A 7,250-nucleotide genomic window follows, 5' to 3' on the forward strand; every position below is an offset into this window, starting at 1 on the left:
TATTTTTCGGTGGAGAAAATATAAAAATAATGTCAAAAGAATTAGAAATTTTTTAAAAAATGTAAATTTAGATTTTGTCTCCACATAGTAAAATTTATATTTTTATTCAATAATATATTTTTCAAAATACATGGACCAACTAATTAATTTTAGTAAAATAAAGGGAGTAAGTAGTAGTGTTTTTCAAAATGTAAGGATTAATTAATTAATTAATTTGCTTAAAATAAAATGACTAAATAATAGTTTAAATAGTATAAATAACGAAAAATTTAATAAAGGGACTAAATAGTTTAACGGAAGTAAAATACAGAAACTAAATAATTTATTTTAAAAAATATGGAGATTAAATAATTAATTTTATTAAAATATAAAGACTGAAAAATAATTTTTCCTTAAATATTTGATCATATGACTTGCATAAATGTAAAAATAATAATTACAATTATATAATATTGATTTATGATATTATTCGATGGACTGAAATTAGATTGATCTAATTCAAAATTAGAATTTTTTTTAAATTAATTTGAATTGAACAAAATTTTCTTTTCTCTTGAATCAAATCAAAATCAAATAAAAATCAGTCTATCCAATTCAAGGCTATAAAACAAATTCTTTTCCTTTGAAAAAAAAAATTGATCGTTGGATCAAAACAAATCTATCCAAATCATAAACAAACCAAAATCAATATCGAGAGATCATGCGATTCGATCTTGGATCCCAAAATTTTTGAATCAAAACCACTTGTTCTGACTTGAAACCAGCTCAAACAAAACCAATGGCTAGATCTAATCGACATCAATAATTTTATTGGACCAGTGCTACTGATCCAAACCACTAGATCATTCTTTCCTTTTGAATCGAATTAAAATCAAAGCAATCCGGTCTAATTCAAATTGACATTTTGAAAAATTTGTTATTTAATAAAAGTCTTGGCCCTAATGGTTTACTAAAGCTTTCTACCCTAAATTTTGGCATATAATGAGGCAGAAGTAACATCTTGTGTTCTTATTTTTCTTAAATATAGTCAAATGCCAACCGATGTTCAGGAAAAATTATTATTTAGTCTCTATATTTTAATAAAATTAATTATTAGTTAATATATTTTGAAAAATATATTATTTAGTCTATGTATTTTATTTCCATTAAATTATTTAGTCCCTCCGTCAAATTTTTCATCATTCATTCTATTCAAACTACTATTTAGTCCCTCTATTTTAAGAAAACTTATTAGTTGATCATTATATTTTGAAAATTACTACTATATAGTCCATCTATTTAGTGAAACTAATTAGTTAATCTATGTATTTTTCATAATACAGTATTTTAAAAATTATATTATTAGATAAAAATAGAAATTTTTTATGTGGAGATTAAATCTGATTTTACTTTTTTTTTTTAGATATCTAATTCCTTTTTGACATAATTTTTTTGTTTTTTCTATTAGAAAATGATTTTTCTTGATTATTTAAAAATTTAAGGAAATTGTTTAACTTTTTTGTGAATACAGTTTATACTGTTTTTTATCAACAAATGAAAACAAAGAGAGAATGAAGTGGAAAAGGGTGTGAGTGTAGAAGAGAAGAAACATAGAAAGAAAGATAAATAAGAAAAGATAAGAGAGAGATAAATGGGAGAGAATTAGGGTAGTTTATGTATCAAAAATTAATTATAAGACTAAATAGTTAATAGAGTCAAAATACATGGACTAATTAATGTATTTTTTCAAAATATATGAATTAACTAATTAGTTTCGTTAAAATAGAATAACTAAATAGTAGTTTGACTAATATTGACTAAATGAATAATTGACAAAGGGACTAAATTATTTAATAAAAGAAAAATACAGGGACTACATACTATATTTTTTAAAATACAGAAATCAAGTAGTTAGTTCTGTTAAAATACAGAGACTAAATAATAATTTACTCCAATATTAATGACACTCTAATTACTTTAATCCTAAAATTTGGTTCCCCAAAGAACGTTAAGGATTTGAGGTTTATAAGTCTCCGCAATGTTGAAAAACCCTAACTTTTTTTTTTAAGTAAATTAGGTTCAATTGGGACTCAAATTGAAGACTTTATAGCCTTTTAAATCACTCCAGTACCACTAAGCTAAAGCTCATTAGTAAAACCCATAATTCTCTGTGTGCTAAAATTTTTCAATCAAAATATTTCCCTACTTCTACATTGGCCAAAATGGGATGTTCCCCTAGCTTTGTGTGGAAAAGTATTATGAGCAGACAATTATTGGAGAAGGGAATTTGTTGAAAGATTAGGGAAAGGCAAATTATTTAGTATTTGGAAAAATAATTAGTTAATTGGTTCCAATTCACTCAAGCCTCTTGTCCATTAAGAGTCCATTTAAATAAATATATATATATATTAAAATTTTTTAATTTAAATTTTCAACATAAAAATATATTCTTCACAAATCTAGAATAGATAAATTATATAATATATTTATTACACTAAAAAATAATATACCGAATATTCATATAATATATTAAAAAAATAGAGGTGAATTGACTCTTATTTTATTAATGCATCAGCCACAGGATATGCAATAGTAGTTATTATACTTGTTTTTGACTAAGTTACATAGGTAGACTAGTTTTGATGGGGGCACGTAAGATTGATACAATGTACCTAAGTGTACCATGGCTACATTTGATTTACAGATAACTTAACTTTCCTATAGAAGACCAGCAACCCACCATCATCATCATCATCATCATCTGGTTTTCTTTGATCATTTGTTGGATTGAGATTCGAGACATTAATTAATCAATAATACTTTTAATTCAAGTTGTGAGATCACAATCAGGAACTAATGTTCCACCACACATGATTCCATCTTAAATTTGTTTGAATAGCTAAACTATATATTCTCAAAAAATATATATATTTTTTTATAATTTATTATTAAATATAATAAATTGATATAAAATTTCGAAATAATTAATAATTTTATTAAATTAAAATTAAAATTGGATGATTTTATTAATATAAATTAAAATTGAATTTGTTAATAGATTTAGCTGCCATAAATGAAATTATTTAATTTATTCATGAAATTAAAGACAGATAGCCTTGCCGCCTCCAACCGATTCATTCCTTGACAAGGCAATGAAATGGAATTTAAATATAATCTTGATTTGTTTTATGCCTAACAATACAACTCAATATAATTAGTTGAGTTGATATAAATAAGTTTTTTTTTTAAATACAACATAAAATTGTGAACAAATTATTATTTAATTCTTATATTCTAATGAAATTAATTATTTAGTACCTATATTTTGAAAAATATACTATTTAACCTTATATATTATTTCCGCTAAACTATTTAGTTAATCTATCAAAATTTTTATTAGTTAAAGAATTTAATGCCAGTAAAACTACTATTTAATCCTTCTATATTAGTAAAATTAATTAATTGGTCCGTGTATTTTGAAAAATACATTAGTTAATTCAGATAATTTAATTTTGTTAATTTTTTAATCCTATAATTTGGTTCTGTTAACTTTTTAGTCCCTCCTTTTTTTTTTTTTTTCCCCAAACTATGTTGACCCTCTCTCCTCATATCTCTTCCTCTCTACACACGCACACCCTTCTCCCTCATTCTCTCTTTATTTTTCATTTGTTGATAGAAATTGGTACAAATTATATGCGTAAAAAAGTTAATCAATTTTCTAGATCTCCAAATAATTAAGACAATAATTTAAGAAAATTATTTTTAAATAGAGAAAATGCAAAAATGATGTCTAGAGAATTGAATAAAAATATTTAAATGATTATTTTAAAAAGAATTTAAATTCATATTTAGTCTCCACACAATAAAATTTTTATTTTCATCTAGGAATATATTTTTTAAAATATTGTTATTTTCAAAATACAGCATATAATTAATTAGTTTTAATAAGATAAAAGGACTAAATAGTAGTATTTTTTAAAAGATAGAAACTGATAAATTAAATTCACTAAAATAGAGGACTAAATAGTAGTTTCACAAGTATTGATTAACAAAAAATTTAACGAATGGAATAAATAATCTAATGAAAAAAAAATATAAGGACTAAATAATTTATTTTTTAAAATACAAATATTAAATAGTTAATTTTATTAAAATACAAAGAATAAATAATATTTTTTCCTAAAATTAGTTAAAATTTTATATCAGAGTGATATGAGGAAGTAAACCTTTAGAATCATTAAAAAAAAATTATAATGTAAATTTGTTTGAAAACATACCTAACTAAATATTTGCAAGTCCTAATCAAGGCTACTAATACAACTAAAATAATGGAAGTTTCATTCAACATTTAAACTTAGCGAATAGTAATGACCAGACTATTAAAGAATTAATTTCAGAATCCAACTTATATTTTTCTTTTACATTGAAAATCTTTAGAAAGAACTTAGTTATGAGATTTAAAAAAAAAAAATTGGGTTAAATGGATTGTTTGAAAAGCAGATGTTTGAAAGATAGTTTGAGTTAGATGGTCAATTGTGGCCATCCTTGTATTAAGGACTGTTGGATGCAATAAATTCTCAAGGGATTCAAGGGGCCAATTATGACACTTCAAATATACAATATGTTTTAATGGTAAATTCTTATCTAAATTTGATTTATTATAAATTTAAGATATAAATATGTGAGACTCAATAAATTTTATTATAAATTTTGTATCTTGAATTCGTAATGAACTGAATCTAGACAAGAAAAATTATATGCCCAATACTCCCTTGCAATTTTTTCACAAGTTAGATTTTATCATTTCAGCTTACAACTATTATGTCTTTAAATTTAATTGGAAAAATTACTATTTATTCTCTCGACTTTAATGAAATTAATTATTTTATTTTACAAAATATATTAGTTAGTCCCTAATTTTTATTACGTTTACTCTTAAATTTCTTGGACCATTTTAGACATTAGTTTGAATTTCACTCAATTCTTATAATTTGAAAAACATAACTATGTAATTCCTCTATATTATAGGTCTCGAACTATGTAGTCATATAAAGGTAATTACTCTCTTCTTTGAATATATTGACTAATATAAAATTTAATTTAAATAGAATTGAGGGGCTAAAAAGTAAACGGAATAAAAATATATAGGCTAATTAATATATTTTTCAAAATCAAAGGACTAAGTAATTAGTTTCATTAAAAAAGAGGAACTAAATAGCAATTTTTTAATTTTAATTTCAAGAAAAATTACTATTTAGTCACTGCATTTTGAAAAATTAACTATTTAGTCTTTGCATTTTACCTTTGTTAAAATTTTTAGTCCTTCGGCCAAATTTTTTGTTAGTAAATAAATTTTAGCGTTAGTCAAACTATTATCTAAACTCTATATTTTAGTGAAACTAATTAATTGATCCATATATTTTGAAAAACATAATATTTTAAAAAACATATTATTGAATGAAAATGGAAATTTTATTGTGTGATACCAAATTTGAATTTATTTTTTTTAATTGCTCAAGTATTTTCATTTAATTTCCTTGCACATCATTTTTGTATTGTCTGTATTGGGAAACAATTTTCATATATTATTGCCTTGATTTCTCGAAGATCTAGGGGAATTGATTAATCTTTTTGCATAAATAGTTAATATCATTTTTTATAAAAAGATAAAAAATAGAGAGAGAATGAGAGAGAGAGAAGGCTGTGGTTACAGAAGGAAAGAAATGTGGGGAGAGAGAAATAAGAAAGGAGAACAAAGAAATAAGGGGGAGAAATTTAAGATAATTTATGCATAAAAAAAATGATCGAAAAGATTAAAGAGTTAACAAAATCAAATTATAGATATTAACTAATGTATTTTTCAAAATACATGAATTAACTAATTAGTTTCACTAAAATAAAGGTACTATATAATAGTTTGATTAGCATTAAAATCTATTGACTAAAGGAAAAATTGACGAAAAAATTAAATAATTTAATAGATTAAAAATAAGGAATTAAATAATTTATTTAAAAAAAAGACTAAATAGTTAATCTCATTAAAACATAGAGATTAAATAGCGATTTTTCTTAATTTTATTTATTATACCGTTCACTTATCTAATATTCTCTCAATTTGTCATTAGTCAATATTGAAGCACCTCAAAATCTGTATGATGAGCATCACATTATCATCGTTGTTGGTTTTGGGTTTTGAATTTATTGATTTTAGAGTTTCAATTGGCTGTAGAATCCAGCTTTTAAGGGACCATGGCATTGCGATTTTAGGTATGATCCTAGTTAGCTATGAAGTGACGAGTAAAGGGTGTGTCGTTGTAATTTGGGTTTGGTTGATTATCAAATTCAAATTGGTTTTGATTTGCATCAATAGATTTTAATTTAATGATATCGAAATTGCCTATATAATTATAAGATCTTGAGTTCAATCTCAAATAAAAAATAATTGAAGTGAATTAATTTTTTTTCTGTCAATTTTAAAATTAATTGCAAAATTAATTATTTTAATTGGCTAATTCACATTGTCTCTACACACACAATTTACAACTGATATGAGATTCCGAAAAACTAATTCACAACTAATTCACACCCTAATATCATAATACTTAGTCATTACAAAAATGAGGAGAAAAACTAGTGATATCTCTATAAAAAAAAAAAATAGTAATATTAGCCTCGTTGAATAAAATTTAAGGTGAAAGATTTTTCTACATAATATAAATTGAAATATTATTGGGAATATACAAGTGTGAAACTCTCACATCGAAAAAAAAATTTATTTTTGTGGCTTGAATTTTTGGATATGTTTTTATGGGCCCGAATTGTGACCCGATCTGAAAGTTTCGCGCTGCGACCCGATTGGGATAAAAAGTGAGATCTGTGGTAGAAGCGAATGGCATGGGCCGATATTGTAATATTGTAATATTCTACCATTTGCGAAAGAGTTGTGAGATATTCGGGAAACACACTAACGTTAGGGTTTAAGAGTTCCGATTGATTGTATCTTGTTCTCTTTTTATCATAGTGGAACTTTTTTTTTTTTGTCTTGCCTGTGGACGTATATTTATAGTTGAACCACGTTAAATCCTGTGTTATTCTTCTTCGCTTTTTAATACTGTGTGATTGTGTGATTTGTGTGTGTGTCTTAAATTTGCGTGCTTGTTATAACAAAAATAAGATAAGTGGGGGACATATAAGTGGGAAGGACTAATAGATGGATTGAAATATTATTGACTCGTTATTTTAAATAATATTTTGGGTTGAATATGATATCA

This window comes from Hevea brasiliensis, chromosome 9 (assembly GCF_030052815.1).
Source record: "Hevea brasiliensis isolate MT/VB/25A 57/8 chromosome 9, ASM3005281v1, whole genome shotgun sequence".
Lineage (NCBI taxonomy): Eukaryota > Viridiplantae > Streptophyta > Magnoliopsida > Malpighiales > Euphorbiaceae > Hevea > Hevea brasiliensis.